The 18501-nt window shown below is 41.8% G+C and overlaps 1 protein-coding gene across 1 annotated transcript in view; it reads left to right on the top strand.

The window, feature by feature from the left end:
- GABBR2 (gamma-aminobutyric acid type B receptor subunit 2) overlaps positions 1–18501 on the top strand; it is a 379869-nt gene that overhangs the window by 335946 nt on the left and 25422 nt on the right. The window lies entirely within an intron of this gene.

Genomic DNA, 18501 nt, shown 5'->3' with positions numbered 1-18501 from the left:
TGCTGTCAGACTCAGCCTTCAGTGGATTGTTCTCACTTGTTGTATTTTAATAAAGAGCTGTTGTTGCCTTTAGCCTTGTGTGCCTTTCCATTACCCGATTTAACAGTTTTAACACTGACACAAATATGGATAGACATTTTTGTACGATTTACTTTTGTACCCCCAGCCAAATGTATATTAAGAAGAAACTGAACTTGTATAGCACATGGAGGTCACAACTGCTTCATCGAAGCATCAGAAATTATTCTTCTGTTCCAGCACGCCTGAGAAGTGGAGTTTAAGAATAACTATGAACTGTTGATTTCCTGCTTGTTTTCTCAGTCCAAATTTTCTCACTTTAAGGGAATTACTTTAATATTTCAGTGAGCAAGAATTTATGTATCTTATGCTAAAAATAGAGTTCAAGCATGCCTATTCTATGCTTTAAAAAACCTAAATACTATGATTTATATAAATTGTTTGAATAATTTACTCTAATATTGCTAATCTGGAGAAACAGTTGTTCAAGGCACTAAAAAACCTATGAATCTCATTCTCATTCTAGTGATATCACAAGACTCTAGCCACACATACTTTCAAATACATTTATTTTATAATTAAAGAAGAATTTATTTTTAAAATGAACACCATAATTCTCTGGAAATGTAGTAGTATACTTTTCTACAATTGCTCTTTGCTCTCATTAAATTGTATGAGACGTAGCACAGCTGACAGGTTACTTTAAAATGCTTCAATATTTTTTGTGTGTTTTTAGAGGACATGTACTGTATGCTTTACAGCCTTATTTCAATTGTTTATAGCAGTATGGATATGAAAGATGTAAGCAAAACAAATGTACTAGAGATTGAATTCGTAGCCACAAATATGAAGACTTTTGACACAAATAAGATGCTGTTATAAAAAAAAACGAAGTAGTTATGATATGATAGTCATGAGAATGACGCAATTCAGTTTTAAATTCTTGAGTAGATTTTTATCAAGATGAAGTCATCTGTTTGCTTCAACAGACATGAAGAAACCTTCATATCATGGTCTTTTACATAAAAACACAATCATTTCATGAAATGTTATTTGCTTGTTTGTTATTCACACTTTTGAACTGCCCATCTCCCTCAATGAGGTACTCTGTTGCTTTCTACTTTGATTTTATATGAGATTACATCCCGTAAAGAATTCTATGCTCTGGAAACTGAGCTTTATTAAGTATTATCAGCCTAGTATGGGGAGAGTATATGTGTGTCTATGTGCTTGCCCTATCTCTGTTATGCTTTATTTTTAATTTGATTTTTCCTCTTTCTCAAATCATTTGAAGACTACCAGAAATAATTGTACTGGCCATTAGTAGAGTCACTATTATGCTAGAGTAAATTACTAAAGCTTCACATTTCTGGAAACTAAAAATAGAGAGTTGAATCACACATGCAGACTGTCCCAATATTCCAGGCACAATTCCAGCATGCAGTAGAATGTACTACTTTCAAATACAACCAGATATGAGAACAATAGTACATTAAACAATCTTTTCAAAGTTAACAGTCAATACTATATTGCAAAATAGTCAATTGCAGAGATAATAAGTACAGGATACAATCAGTATTTAGCCTTGGCATAATTTTCTAGTATATAAATATAGCCTGATTTTGAAGTGTGAAATGTCAGAGTGTTTAAAACAGGAAGTTTGGGGGGTGGGGGGGTGATATAAGACTATGTATCACAAGGCTGTAACAGAAAATGTAGATATAGGTTTACTGATAAAAGGGGCCAACATATGATTTTGCAAATTAAAAAATAACTGTTAAATTTACTTGTGAAAATAAGCATGGTAGTATGAAATACCAAAATCTCTATCTTCTGCATTTACTGGAGAGGGAGTGTACAAACTTGTGTTAGAGATACCCTTCCCTGTGGCTGAGCTCCATTGTTGTCCATTGACAGAAATCAATAATAATTTGGGAGAAAAGACTTAAGAAAATTGACGTCTTATGTAAATGCAGCTAACAATATTAACTTGATTGAGGGCAGATGAAGTAAGGCATGTTTAAGACATCTGTTTGTGGGGAGAGGAATTTGAGCTATTGGTAAGAAAGGAGATGTAGGATAAGGAGATTTCTTCTGCCTGGTCCTTTAAATGTTTTAATAATCTAAACATTATTGTGGGTAAGCAGGGATTTCTCTGTGAAATCTAAAATACAATTTTCTTCATCCTATAGTTTACTCTCCCCAGTTAGACAGCAGCTATGCTCATGGCTAGGAGCCATCTCGGTTCCTGAGCCCATTAGTAACAAGGCAACGTGGGTGGGAGAGGAATAAGAATGCTTTGACCAAGCTACGCTGTCAGAAAATTCAATCCCTCCACCTTCCCCTACACGAGAACAGACTATGAGATGTTGCAAGCTCTCTGAAGCAGTGTTCTTTTGTATATCAGAGCAAGCCATGAATGCAAATGAAAATAAGAGCAAAGTAAGTCAAAGCTAATATAATTAGCTGGATGTCTGAATGAATACACTGCTAAAGCATTTTGAATCATCAGAGCATTATTGTTGTCTCCCCGTCTCCCCAAGAAAATTTAGACTTCTGTTGATAGGTTAAAAAAAACATAGGCTTTTTAAAATTAAAGTACAAAGTGTGGGCAAGAAGAGATATTAAACAAAGGCAACTTTGGGCTGAACATTCATAATCAAAATTATAAACAGTATTAAACGTTAAACGCACATATATTCATACCAAAAACATTCAGAAAGACATTCATGCTCAACTGTAAGGTCAGGATTAAATCAATTAGGATAGTTATTACCCATGTATGACATCAGAATTCCGCTTTTGGGTTGAACTAAACTTTTCCAAAGACCCTGAAGGTATCCTACAAACACTCATACGTACAGGAACTTTTTTGCCTCCTTTTAATAAGATTGGGAATAAACATTTATTCATCTGAATCTCTCTTCCACACCAACCAGCATATGTGCTAAAATTAGCTAGAGAAGCCTTGCTTTTAGTCTCATCACTGGATCTTAGTTATGTTGCGATTAGAAGTGATTGTGTCTCAGTTATAAGATTCTGTTCAGGGAGATGCTCAGCTATATCCCTATCCCCACTGTTAGATAGGCAGAAACTCAGACGGACGCCCGTGAGGCGAATTCAAACTAGCTTTATTTACAAACAGCAAAAGTACAGCATACAGGAGAGAAGCGGGAGCTGTCCCTGCCTGACAGCTATTTATACGGAGCTGTCAAGCAGGGGAAGCCAATCAGGATGCAAGGATTGCCCATGTTCAGCCAAGCCGCGTCTTGACCAATCAGACGCGGCTTGCCTATTGCCGGCAGTCTCAGGGGAAACTCCTGATGTCACTGCCAGGACTCTACACCCCTTCCCCCCCAGCGAGGGCGCATGCGTGGACGTGGCGCATGCGTAATCGCAAAGATACGCTGGGCGGCGCCGGACCCGCCCAGAACACCTCAGAACAGCTTCAGTCGTCGGCGGAGAAGGAGGTGCCCGTGGTAGCTCCTCCCGCAAGGGAGTGGAGCTCCGGGCACCATCTTTGGGGCCTACTTCTAGCGAAGAATCCACCGCAACAGGTAAGCAGGGCCGAGGGGGCGTAAAGTGCCGCCCGTAGAGATAGTCGTGGAACTTTTTAATTCCAGACACTGCAGCCAGAGCCTCCTTGTCTATCTGGCTGTAATTTCTCTCTGCCAGAGACAGTGTCCGGGAGTAAAAAGCGATGGGGGCCTCCGAGCCATTGGGCAGGACATGGCTCAGGACCGCACCCAAACCCACGGGGGAGGCATCACAGGCTAGAGTCAGAGGCAGCCTGCCGCTATATTGTACTAGGATTGCCTCTGACGTCAGCATGTCCTTGACAGCCGCGAACGCATGCGCTTCACGGCTGCCCCAGCGCCAGGCCGTCGATCGGTCGAGCAACCGATGCAGCAGCTCGGCTAGTGACGCCTTATGCTGGAGAAATGGTGCGTAAAAATTGAGCAAGCCGAGGAACGCCTGCAGCTCCACTTTGGAGGCAGGCGTGGGGGCGTTCCGTATGGCTGCTACGTTTGATGGGGTGCGGTGGATGCCCTGAGCATCAATAGTGAACCCCAGGAAATCCACTCTTGGCACAGCAAACGAGCATTTGCTGCGCTTGAGCTTTAAACCCGCGCCCCTAAAATGATCGAGGACCTTCTGAAGTATTTCGATGAGCCCTGATCAGCAGCTAGCAGCGATCAAGACATCATCGAAATACGGAACCACGCCAGGAAGCCCATGGAGCAGATGCTCCATGAGACTCTGGAAGATCCCTGGGGCAACGGAAACGCCAAATTGTAAGCAGCGGCAGCGGAAAGCCCCATGGTGGGTGACGATGGTCTGCGCAGCCGCCGCCTCATCATCCACCGGGAGCTGCTGGTAGGCCTGCGCCATATCCAGTTTTGCAAAAATGCAGCCCTGCCCCAAGGAATGGAGCAGGTGCTGCACTACAGGGACTGGATAGGGGTTCGCCTGGAGGGCAAGGTTGATGGTCGACTTGAAGTCCGCGCAGAGGCGTATGGAGCCGTCCGCTTTGACAGGGACCACTATTGGGGTCTCCCATCTGGAGTAATCAACCGGCTCCAATACTCCCTGCGCTATAAGTTTATCAAGTTCGGCATCCACCTTGGCCCTCAAGGTGAAAGGCACCCTACGGGCCTTCAGCCTAATCGGGGCAACCTGGGGGTCTAGATTTAGAGAGATGGGGGTTCCCTTGTAGGTCCCTCGCTGTCCATCAAAAACGTCAGTGTACTGCGCTAAGACGTCTGCCACGTCAGGAGGCGTGGCCACTATCTGTCGCACCCCGTGTACAGATAGGCCCAAAGCGGGGAACCAATCAAGGCCAAGCAGGGCCACAGTGGTGGGTTTCTACCGGATCGCACCGGATCGCACGATCCGGTTGGAGAATGAACCCGGAAGTAATTTCCTGTCCCACCCCCTTGGCGTTTTTTGCATCGGGGCTGACTCCCCGCCGCCACCGCTGCGCTACCTCATGTTCCTTGTCTTCTGGCCGCGGCCCCACTCCGTGGAAAACATAGGCGCAATTACAGCCCAGAGCAGGAGCAAAGCCCCTTTCCCAACTGGCCCTTCCTCCCTCGGAAGGCTTCGGAGGGAAGCTTCTGCAGAAGCCCGAGCGAGTGACAACAAGTTCCCACCGTTACGAAGTCTCGGAGGCTGTAATTTTCTGAGCTGTGCGCGCGCGCCTGTTTTCCACGGCGTGGAGCAGCACCGAGGCTCTGCGTGGCCGCCAATGACTCCAGATGCCATCCGGGAAGACGAGGAACGTGAGGGGGGACCGTTGATGGCCTCCGGAATCATCGCTCACCGCGCAGAGCCTCGCTGCTGCTCCACGCCTTGGAAAACAGGCGCGCGCGCACAGCTCAGAAAATTACAACCTCCGAGACTTCGTAACAGTGGGAACTTGTTGTCACTCGCTCGGGCTTCTACAGAAGCTTCCCTCCGAAGCCCTCCAAGCAAGGAAAGGCCAGTTGGAAAAGGGGCTTTACTCCTGCTCCAGGCTGTAATTGCGCCTATGTTTTCCACGGCGTGGAGCAGCGGCGAGGCTCTGCGCGGCCAGTGATGATTCCGGGGGCCATCCGGGAAGACGAGGAACGCGAGGGGGGACCCTGCCTCCCACTGATGGCCTCCGGAATCATCGCTGGCCGCGCAGAGCCTCACCGCTGCTCCACGCCATGGAAAACATAGGCGCAATTACAGCCCGGAGCAGGAGCAAAGCCCCTTTCCCAACTGGCCCTTCCTCCCTCGGAAGGCTTCGGAGGGAAGCTTCTACAGAAGCCCGAGCGAGTGACAACAAGTTCCTGCTGTTACAAAGCCTCGGAGGCTGTAATTTTCTGAGCCGTGCGCGCGCGCCTGTTTTCCACGGCGTGGAGCAGCAGCGAGGCTCTGCGCAGCGAGCGATGATTCCGGAGGCCGTCAACGGTCCCCCCTCACGTTCCTCGTCTTCCCGGATGGCATCTGGAGTCATTGCCGGCCACGCAGAACCTCGCTGCTGCTCCACGCCTTGGAAAACAGGCGCGCGCACACAGCTCAGAAAATTACAGCCTCCGAGACTTTGTAACAGTGGGAACTTGTTGTCACTTGCTCGGGCTTCTGCAGAAGCTTCCCTCCAAAGCTCTCCAAGCAAGGAAAGGCCAGTTGGAAAATGGGCTTTGCTCCTGCTCCGGGCTGTAAGCTTCCCTCCGAAGTCTTGGGATGTTCTGAGGAGCCCCCCAAGGAAAAATGCCGCTGCCAGGTAGTTAAAAGTACCTCTCTGATTCTGTCAGACTCTGTCAGTCTCTCTCTGATTCCCTCTCTCACTCCCTCTCTCTGTTCCTCTCTCTGTCTGTCTGTCTGCCTCACTCTCTCTCACACACACACTGTGGTCACCTTGTTGAGTGTTCCAATCACATTTGAAACACTCAACAACTGGCCTGCATTTATGGTATTTTGCAGAATTCTGCAGTGCAGAATGCTGCAAAATACCATAAATGCAGGCCAGTTGTTGAGTGTTTCAAATGTGATTGGAACACTCAACAAGGTGACCACAGTGTGTGTGTGTGAGTGAGACAGACAGACAGACAGACAGAGGAACAGAGAGAGGGAGTGAGGGAGGGAATCAGAGAGAGACTGACACACACACACACACACACACAGGGTGAGTGAGAGACAGACAGACACACACACACACAGAGTGACAGAGATGGGGGAAGGAGGAGAGAGAGACAGAGATACAGAGAGAGAGACAGACACCCAGAGAAAATGACAGAGGGAGACAGAGGGTGGGAGGGAGGGAGAGAGAGACAAAGAGCCAGAGAGAGAGACAGAGAGAAAGAAAAAGAAAAAAAGAAAGAAAGTGGGAGAGAGAGATGAAAGAAAGAAAGAAAAAGAACTTATGACCACAATTGAGCCCAAAATTTTGGTTGCTATGCAAGAGCTTCGTTAAGTGAGTTTCACCACATTTTCCAAGTTAGCCATGCCCACCTGGTCACATGACTGCCAAGCCACTCCCACCAGGTCACATGGCCGGCAAGCCACTCCCACCAGGTCACATGGCCGGCAAGCCACTCCCACAAAGGAGGCCACACCCACAGAGTAGGTTCCAAAAAAATTTGAAACCCACCACTGCAGGGCCAGCAATGGTTTCTCCACCACCAGCAGGGGCAGACACCCAGAGAATTCCCCGTATTCCACCCTCACAGCGTAACAACCCAAGGTGGGAATTAGAGTCCCCTGGTAGTCTCGTAGGGAAGCGTCCGGGGCAGAGAGCTGCGCTTTGGAAACGCCTGGGCAGAGGCGAGAGAACTTTGCCCAGGAGAGGAGGGATCGGGATGAGCCCGAATCAACCTCCATAGTACATGGGGAGCCCTCAATTAGCAGCGAAGCCTTGATGCGGCCTGCACCTGTGGACGCGTGGAAGGCCGACTCTGCAGGGGTGGTCAGTCGGTCAGAGTCAACAGCAAAACAGGCATCACGCGAATTCCTCTGCCGCCGATTCTGCTGGGCTGCCGGTCGCGGTGCGGGGGCTGCAGGTGGAGGGCCATCGTCAGCTCGTTGGGGCAGGGACGCCCGGCAGACTTGCGCAAGGTGACCCTTCTTAAGGCAGCGGCGGCAGACGGCAGCCTTGAAAGGGCAAACGGTGCGATCGTAATTGCCACCGCAGCCCAGACAAGTGGTAGAGCCTTGACGGGGTCGTTGAGGCGTTTGCCATCTTGCAGCCTGGCCGAGGCGGGCCACCATGCCTTCCTCGGGGTAGTCATCTGGCAAGGGCACCAGCTCGTCCACCAGGCAGGTGCGGCCAGGAGGTGGGGGCAGCTGGAACATCTCAGCCATGGATTCATCTGAGAATTCGGCTGCCCTGGCCTCCGCGATCGCTCCTTCAAAAGTGACATCTGTGCGGGCCAGCAAACGCCGCCTGAGGCAAAGGTCCTTCACTCCGCACACAAACTGTTCTACCAATCCCTAGTCGATGTTAGTAAACTCACATTGCATGGCAGATGTGCGGAGTGACTGGAGGAACTGGCTGACCGTCTCCTCCGGCTTTTGGACACAGCGCCTGAAGGCGTAGCACCTGGCGATCCAGGATGGTGTTGGGGCGTAATGATGTTGGAGCCTTCTGGTGAGCATCTCCCAGTCGAGCGAATGAACGGGCTGGGGAGCCGCCAGAGCCCGGGCAGCACCGAACATCGAGGAGCCGCAGCAGCTGAGGAAGAAGCTGCACTTCTCATCGGCCAGGATGTTCCTTTTGCCGTTCGCGATGAGGAAGCATTCGAATCATTCTAGGAATGCTTCCCACGTCTCCCCGGCAGTCCCGAACGGTGCGAATGGTGGCAAGGAAGCCATTCTCGTGCCTCAGGGATGCGCGGAGAACGGAAAAAAAATAGTTTGTCAGGTTCTGCCTGAGGTGTGGACGCGTGGTGGATCAGCGGCCGCCGGATCCCACCTTCGTCGCCAGTGTTAGATAGGCAGAAACTCAGACGGACGCCCGTGAGGCGAATTCAAACTAGCTTTATTTACAAACAGCAAAAGTACAGCATACAGGAGAGAAGCGGGAGCTGTCCCTGCCTGACAACTATTTATACGGAGCTGTCAAGCAGGGGAAGCCAATCAGGATGCAAGGATTGCCCACGTTCAGCCAAGCCGCGTCTTGACCAATCAGACGTGGCTTGCCTGTTGCCAGCAGTCTCAGGGGAAACTCCTGACGTCACTGCCAGGACTCTACATCCACCCTCTGCCATCTAGTTTCAGATGACAGCTTAAAATGTATTTGTTCCTTCAGATACCTGTACATAATACTCTCTTAGAACTAAAGCATGTGAAGGCAGGACAAGAAGCAATGGCTGGAAACTAATAAAGGAGACAACCAACCTAGAACTAAGGAAAATTTCTTGAGAATTAGAACAACTGATCAGTGGAATGACTTCCCTCCAGAAGCTGTGGGTGCTCCAACATTGGAGGTGATTGGACACCCATTTATCTGAAATGGTATAGGTTTTCTGTTTGAAAGCGCTGTACACAAGAAGACTAGGTCCCTTCTGTTATTCTGTTATTTTGGATTAATGCCTAAATTTGTGAAGCAGCTAAATAATGTCACTCCATTGGGAAGAAGAGTAGCATATAGTCAGTTAATCAGACAGACAGTTAAATTCTATGCCATCTGAGGCTACAGATGATATGCTGGAGATAAATGCTAATGCATCTGCTTCGAATCTCAGATAACAGTGCAAAGGATATCCAAGAGATATATTCTTTACACTGTTATCTGAGATTTGGAAAAAGATGCATTAATAAAAATAGTCCTTCTGAAATCCAAAGGCCAGACATTAAGGGAAATAGTTGTTTCTGTTTAGAATGCTCACAAGTGGGAAATTAATTCATTCCTTATTGAGACCTACTCAGTTTGCAATTCTGAATATTTCAAAGAAACACTAATCAGATTATACATACTTTCTGACTTTGATTCTGTTCGTTATACATATGCATGCATTCTATATTCCCAAATGCAAAATGATGAAACAGAAAATTAAATGTAGGTAATATCAGAATGTTGGTAAGTGGTACAGGGGAACTAGCTACAGCATTGCTAATTTTTCGATATAAATAATTGTAATTTGTTGTAAACCCATTAATCTGGAAGAATTACATTAAAGAAGGTACACAAAATTAGTGAAGGAATGCAGACATCTGATGTTATAAACTGTAATATGATTTTTTAATATTCACATTTATTCTGAATTGAATTTAAGAACCACTCTGGTAATTGTATTTCTGTTAAGGACTTGGATTTACTGGGCAATGATATTTTGCTATGTTCTTAATTAACTAAGTCCAGAGTTTCTTCTAATATACAGACCATCTTCCATTCACTTTGTGTTAGCAATTATGGCAGGCATTTTGCTCCCAATAAGAAACATATTTTTATTCCAATTTCTTCAGTTACATTGGGATGCCATCTAGTGGTTTTAATGGAAAACTGTGAGTCATATCTGTAGTCCTTTTTATCAGATTAGTTTAGTTTATTATTTCACTGCATTGGTCACTTTTCTTAATGAAATAACATGAATATAGCTAGTGACTGGTTTATGATTATAGTCTGCTAAAAACTCATTCAGCGGGCATTCTAGCAAAACCAAAATTTAATGAATAATCAGTCACCAATGTAGCTGTAATCTGAACTTTCCTCAGAGTATATAACAGAAGACAGTAGCTGATATTTATTGCCTTGGTTCTCAAGCAGAAATCCATTGGCTATTGATGAAGATTTCCCATTAGAGTGATTTTGTTCCAAAGATAGGGCTATATCTATATATTAGAACAATGGAGGAAAGAACAACTTAAGGAATGAATATAAGGATTCAATATTTGATGTTGAATTGAATGGCATGACTCAACTTGCACTGTACGTACAGTGTGAGAAGGGAGAAAGGGGAGATATAAAGGCCAGCGGTAATTCTACCTACTGTTTTCTCTTTGCAGCGTCTTTTTTCTTTTTCATAATTTCTTTCCTGATGAGTTTGGGGAAATGATTTCTCTAGCTCCACTCACAAACATGTCATCCCACCCCCTCCCTTGGGCTTCAGCGGCAGCTCAGTCTTAGATATACCAGCACATTTAGTGTCACTCTACAAAAGGTACTTGTACCCATCTAGATTTTTTTTTATTTCTTAATACACAATTACTTTTACTCCATCTTTTTTGTAATAAAATTATAACTGTTTTTTCAAAACATATGGACAATAGATTTAAAAAAAAAAAACACCTTAAAATAATTGGTGGCACAAAGGATGGCCAGTTATTTCTGGGCTTCAGAAATTTCTTTTATTGCATAATTATTGAAATCAATAGTTTTTAATATCTAGATTCCATACTACTTACATTCTGTATTTTCAAATGAATGTATCCCATTCTGACTCCATATGTTTTCTTTTAAGTTATGGAAAAAGTGTTTTAATATGGTACACCAATGGGAAATGCATAGCATAATGGATAGTGTAGAAACATTATCAATCTACATTAAGAATCAAGAAACGGTACAGCCAGGAATCAAGCTCACCTTCCAATCCATCTAGAATTGAAAGGGACTGACAGATCTTGGGAGATGATTGGTAATGGTAAGATGGGTTTTTTTGAGAAGACAAAAAAGCTTCTAGAACATTATTATTTTAGATTGGACCTTAGTGCTTAGAACCAGACCATTTCAGTTTGCTGCTTCAGGCAAAGGAAAATATGTCACTTCCTTTCATTCCATGTATTCTGTGCTGCTAACATAACATCTTGTGCATAACTCTTAAAACAAAGGAGAGGGGCTTCCAGGTATATCTACATATACAGAACTGCTGCACAACATCTGAAGGGGCAAAACTTTTCTATAATTAAGTGCGGAAATTGCTTTTATGCAATGCCCAAAGGGGAGAAAATCCATATTTCATCAAGTAAAACTCAGTTATTAATGCATGCTATTAAAAAAAAATAAAACCAGCAGATTGACCATTGAAAAAGAATAATATTTAAATGTGATTGTTTTGATCTAAGACTGTATATTTTGTGCATTTTGCAGATACACCTAAGTTTGAATCAAAACTGCTTGTTTAATGTAGAGAGCTGGTTCAAAGTGTGACTGAATTCAGATCCATTCCATAGTTTGTAGTTCCCTCTATTTTTACAAGCTATACTTACAGTATTTTCACAGCCAATGTTTTATTCTGGCTCAGAGTTCTGGAAGATATAGTCCTTAACACATATGAAGGAAATAAGATAGGCACAGCTACTAGCACCTTCTCCAGTGCATATATAATATTTGATGTTATTGACTATATGCTACACTCCTTCCCACACTCCATATATAGGGTGTTATATCTACAGCAGATCCTTTTTTAAGTCCCTGCCATCATCCTCAGCTCTTTGTCATTTTCAGGCTGAGGAAGATTGCAGCATTGAATCTTATTAAATTTTTACTTACTAACATTTATGCTGAAAACCTAAATTAAATCAGACAGGACTTCACAAGGAAAAAAATAAAGCAATAAAATACATTTTAGAAGTATCAATATGTTGGAATGATACCAGTCAGATTCTATCCATGTATTTGGACCATAAATATTTTTATTAAAGGTATCGCCTTTTCAGGTCCCTGTCCAAAAAAACCTATATGCCGCTACCAGCCTTGAAAAGATAAAAGTAAAATCTCATTTGAGTTAAGCTCAATTTGAATTGAGTTTTCCTGGCAACAATATAGCAATGGTTTGATATTGAGATATGGTCATATGCAGCTTTGTTTGGAACAGATTGTCCTCTTTGTGGCTCATTGCCTCTTGGAGTTTTAAATGTGCAGTATACATACTTAAGAAGGAACGTTCTTTCCTGAATCCAATATGCTATGGTCTCCTTTTAAGAAAATATAGATGTTTTTCTAAAAAATATCAAGTTGGCTTATTAGCAACAATTCAGTTGTATCATACATACAAAGGGTATGTCATTTTTAATTATGTTGATGTCTGAGGGACCTGAAAGCATTTGCTTACTTAATACTACAGTGGAAAAGATGAGTTCCTTTCAGAAAACAAAATTATTTTGTACAAATTGAGGGTTATTTAATATTTTCACAGAGATAGCACTTTTTTTAAATGATATAAAAGACGCTGCATGAAGGCACACTCAATTTCCACTGACGTATCCAATTGAGTTCTATTGCTAGAATTGAATGGCTTGCTTTAAATTAATTACAGCGCTGTTTGTAACTCTGCTGTGGCCTGGGATGCCTTTACCTTCATGTTTCTCTCTATTTTCAAAATTCATTCTCCTTACTTAGCCATAATTGCTTCAGCCTCTTAGTTTAAGTGTGTAAGTTCATTAGAGAATGGTAAATACATTTCTGATGGTTTCTTATGCAAACAACAGCACAGTATTTATAAACTGGAACAACAAAGGGTCTTTTTCTCAAATAACCCAGTATAATAGTTCACTTATATCTTGGGTGGGGTGAAAATAAGATGAATCCATGTCAGAGTATCCATGTAAGAGGTTTAGGGGAATGGGATATTTCAGAAGCTATTGTACAGCAAACATGTGTGGATTACAAAAAGTAATAAACTTGGCTGACTGGCGAAAGTGAATATCTCCATTCCTGCTCTCAGCACAAAGGATTTAATCTTAACTTTTCTTAGATTTTAAAAAGTTTTTAAATAGTTTTGCTGGACATGAAAGTACAATGCCTGAATCCCAAAATCCTAGGCTAGATTCAAACTCAGGAAAGCTACTTGAAGCTACATAATATTCTCGTCTCCCCATAATCTTTATATTCTCCCCTTTTAAAAATGATAATAAGCTTGTATGTTCTTCAGTTCCTAAATTGCTAAAAACAGCTGTCTAAAAACAGCTGTGTCCTGATCTCAGATTTTTCTACAGTGTTGCCAAAATTCAAGATCTCTGTGGAACTTTTTGCATCAATTTTATTATCATTCCAGCCTCAGGATTTCAAGCCAATCATTTTAATAAATATGATTGCAAAATTGAGTATTGGTTCTTACTTTTTATTATGTGAGTGTAATATGCTGCTATTTAATATACATGGTAATGTGACCTTTTTGAAAACATTTTGCAAATTGGAATGGGGTAACAAACTACAATAGCATTCCTGAAGGGATGCTCACATTACTGCTAGCAAGATCCCATATTGTTGTCTTAATTGCCTTTCCAGTGTGCCTGACAAAGTGGTGTGTGTGTGTGTGTGTGTGTGTTGTGTGTGTTTTACCAACCAGTAAATACATACTTTCAAGTGATGCTTTCATAATCCACTAAAAGTAGGAAAGCAAGATTTACATTGATTTGTCTGGCTTGATGCAAATGAAGTCTGAATTGGTTCTCAGACATGGCCAGTTAGAAGCTTCTGGGTAGATAGGACCAGCAAGTCTCCAAAGCTCAGACCAGTGGTGGGTTGCAGGCGGTACACCCCGGTATGGGTGTACCGGATCCTGCCCGGAGCACTGCATGCCATTCCGGTACAGTGCTCCAGAGGGCCCGCCCGCCTGCCTGCCCATGCTCCTTACCTGTGCGTTAAGCTTTTGGCGCTTCCATGCACGTGCATGGCTCATATGACGCCTGCAGCTGGAGCATTGCAGAAGCTTGCAGAAGCATCGCGGAACCTTGCGGAAGCGTCACGGAAGCTTGCAGAAGCGTTGCAGACAAGTCGCAGAGCACATCCACGTGGGTGATGCCACGGCCGTTCCAACCGTACCGGTTGGAATGGAATCCAGAACCCACCACTGGCTCAGACCTAGAGAAATTACTGGTGTGACTATTTTTATTCAAGCTGAAATAATTGCTGGGGAAAATAGCATGTTTGTTGTTCCCCACATTTTTGGAGGGGAGGGGGAGGTTTGGAGAATCTGCTTTTCAAAAGCAGTGCTGGTCCTCTGGAATGGTTTCCCAGTAAAAAAAAATAGGTTAGTTCTTTCTTTAATTATCTTTCAGAAGCAGCTGAAAATTGTTCTGGGGGAATTCAGGAAGGTGTTAGCATAATCAAGGTTTATTATATAAGTTTTATTTTAAAGTCAACTTTGAATGTTTTGACTGTTTATTCTACTCTTCCCCCAAAAAGTGGTGCCTTGCGCAACCAGTGTGCTTTGAAAGTCCAGGTGGCTTTATTACATTCTGCCTCAGATTGAGCTTCCAATGTTACCGTCCTTATGAAGTTACCGTAAGAGAAAAGCAAAGTTTGTTCATTATTGTAATTTGTATCCTTTGGAACAAGAATGATAGAATTTGTATTGATAGCAGCAAAGCCATTTTGATTAAATTTGCTTTTAAAATTAAATCTGCTTCTTTAAATTCAGTCTCAAGGATATAGTATTGTTACATGAGGACTATATAAATCAGAAAACTTGTCGTTTGTCTGCAATATTTGCATTGAAAATAAAACGATACAAATAAGCATTATTCATGTTAGATCAAACAAGTTGCTAGCAAGTTGAAAAGTTTTATTAAAACTAATACTAAAAAAGCATTTTAAAACATTTTTAAAATTTATTCTAATTTGTTCTGTAACACTAATTATTTTTGCTGGAAGTGATGCATAAGAGACTATCAATATAATGAAATATGGTAGTTTTTAGAGAAGATAAATGTATGTAAAACATAAGCAGTATCATTATATGAACAAATATTAACAGAATTTCATATTGCAAAAACAAAAATATGGAAACATTGCATGATCACAGTGCTAAAACAATTTGAAGCATAATTAGCACTTATTTAGTACTGGTATTATCTCAGTAGTCCTTACAGCCGACTCTTAAAAACTCTTGTCAGCTAGCAATATCAGTGCTAATTAAGGATATTCCAAAGAGGTACATTAGCCAATGATGATGTGTAAGTTGCTTTTGTCATCTCATTTTTTTGGGAGTAATTAAGTTTCAAGAAATGGTTGTGGATCAAAGACATGGCAAAATGCTAGAAAAGGGTAAAGAACCATGGGTTCTTTGCCCAAGATGAAAATGAGTCACACTCAAGTAGTCAGAAAGCACAAAAGTGTTGAAATCACATGTGTTTCAGGCAAACATCATTCCCTAAATAGCAAATACAGGACATATGAGGCAGCTGAGTTGTCTACAGACGTCCCGTCAGTTGAGATGTCTACAGGAAGGGTCAAAAATTTAGGACCATATGCTTGAAGCAATCCCTTTGTTTTGTGTGTATAAGGGGCAAAGCCCCCAGCTGCCATTTTGATTTTTTTTAATACGCCTGAAGAAAAGCAGGGAGAAGCTGGACTGAGGGAAAGTTGTAGCTGCTCTAAGAAAGAAAGGAATAAGAGCCAACGGGGAAAGTTTATGCAAAGGGAAGATGTATCTGGTGGCAGGGTGTTGGGGGAGAGCAATTATGTTTAGTATTATTAAGAAAGCAATACCTTTTGAACATAGCCATATCTGCTTATTCTTTTGTTGCTAAGAGCTTCTCCTGTTTTTCTACCACCTTTATGAGACCAATCAATTGACAGAAAATGGATGAGGGGAAAGTCCTTCTTTTCCTATTATGTAAATAAATGAGGGAATATTTATTCTGCTCTGTCTTTGCCTTAATAGTTTTGAGATTGGAGACAAAAAGCAGGATAATATCAAATATAAGACTACAAACATGAAGTTTCTTTCCAATGATGGAATTTCCAATGGCAGGAGCTAAATGTTGTCCCATTTTTGCAAGCTGAGTAATGGAGACATTTATGCCTCTACGGAGGCGGAAGAACAGGCTCCCTCATTCATGTGCAGTTGCAGTAAAACAAAATTAATTAAATTAATTAAGTTAAAGGGTTTTTTTCTCAACCATTCCCTAGTGGGATTTAAACAGTCCTAATTATTTATTCCTGATAGTTGCTGGAGTCAAAAAGAAAACCTATGGATTGAAAACATTCACATTAAACTTGTCTCCCAGACTAACAATTTCCTTTTATTTTACTGTTTGTTAAAAGCAACTTCAAATACATCTGTCTTTTTTCTTATTTAAGAGGCCAAAAAGCTGGTAATAGTTTAGCAATAGTCTCTTTTATATGTCAGTTATTAGTAGTCAGTCAGTGTGAAAATCTGTCTGGAAGAACTGTGCTAAATGGAACCTGGTATGACATCTGCTGTGGAAAAAAAGCTAGTTTATGTAAGGAAAATGCTGAATAAAATGTTCACTGATCTAAATGGAACAATGTACAGCAATCTTCTACAAATCTATTCAAATCTCTTCTATTAGTTCTTGACCTATTGAAATCAAGAAAATTTACTTTAGGTAAATTTGTATAGATTGTGCATTTACTCTATTTTTGAAATGTTTTTAAACTTCTACTTAAGTTGCACATTGGACAATATACTTTAAAAAATCAAAGTCAAAGTAGTGCATTTTTAATTTTTTTAAAAAAAACTATATCCTCCTTTTATTATTGTTTATGAATAACTCAAGGCAGTGAACATATCTAATGCTTTCTCATACTATTTCCCCTACATTTGCCCTGTGAGATGAGTTGGCTGAGAGAGAATGACTGGCCCAAAGTCATCCAGCTAGTTTTTCATGCCCCAGGTGAGACTGGAACTCATGGTCTCCCGGTTCCTAGGCCAGCATCTTAAGCACTAGACAAAACTGGTTCTCACTTAGTGTATCTCCAATTAAAAATCATGAAAACATAGTGATTTAAAAACAAATTAGAAGCCATTACAACAAACAACCTGAAAGAAAATATATTTCCATTAGGAAGGCCAGTAAACATTCTACTCTAAATATCCAGAGCTTGCATAAAGAAGGATATTTTGATTTTTAATAAAGAAGCTCTGCACTTTGTAACTATTTTCTTCTTTGGAGAAGATAAACTGAGACTTGATGATGAGCATATGTAATATTAATAAACATCTAAGCAGGGGTACCCATCAGAATAAGAATAGAATAGTTGGAATGGGAGACCTTAATTGCTTTTTTTAAATTGAAAAGTTTTAACCAAATGAAGTTTGATTTTTTTTAAAAAAAATATTCAAATCCTCTGGGAATGTTTTAGAGCTCTGGGGGTTGGAAAGAGGGAAACCGAATTATATTTCAAGACTGTTAATCAGATAAACTCAGAGCATTAAAGACTAGATAGCTATTTGTTAGCACTCTTCAAGGAGTTAGAACAAATTACAAATCAATTTGTAAACACCTAGAGAGAAGCATATCCATTCTTTAATAACGTAGCTAATGTAGTAGATTGAAAGACAAAGTCTGTGTAATGTGTCTTGATTTCATGAGACATTTGATGGAGGCTGGAAGACAGAATCAATGATGGAAAGGGGGTTGCACAAATTGTTAAAAAGTCAAATCCCACTTTTTGCTCATCAATGATTCACTATAAGGTTGGCAAGAGGATGTTTCTAGGTATTATGCCAACCGCACTTATTTGCTTGAAATGTCTATTTATACAGGCAGATAATGCAAGTCTAAGTTAATCAGTTGCATTTCCATTATATTGACTTCTTCAGTAACAACCTCTGCTGATACTTCACAGGTTGACTTTTTATTGAAGTGTCATACATTTAGACGAGCCTGATATCTATACATAGTATTAAGAGACAGATTACAAATCTATAATCATGATCTTCCAATGACACACTGTGCACTTGAACAACTGATGTAAATTGAAGGTAGGGCCTGGTGAAGATATACTCTCCATGCCCCTTCTCTAAGGGCTGAGATCTTTGTCATAGTCACAGTTGTTAGCTTGTCTTTTCCTGTGAGGCCTGTCCAAAAGGAGAATACAAGACAAGCAAAGACGAGCTCTTTCTCCATGCTTTTACCTACTTGTGGTCAGGCTTCAGGCAACTAAAAAGAAATGGAAAGAAAATAATAATTTGGGTTTGGGGCAAGTCAGCAATGGACCTTTGCTGAAGTGTGAGACTTGGCTGATGTCCACCAATGCCATTCATTGACACTAAGAAATGAATAATCCACTACAACTTTTTTGGCCATTGCCTGAACTTTTTTAGATTC

This window comes from Natrix helvetica (genome assembly GCF_964273705.1).
Source record: "Natrix helvetica genome assembly, chromosome: 4".
NCBI classification, from domain to species: Eukaryota; Metazoa; Chordata; class Lepidosauria; order Squamata; family Natricidae; genus Natrix; species Natrix helvetica.
The sequence above is the reverse complement of the archived record's forward strand: the minus strand, read 5'-3'. Positions and strand labels throughout refer to the sequence as shown.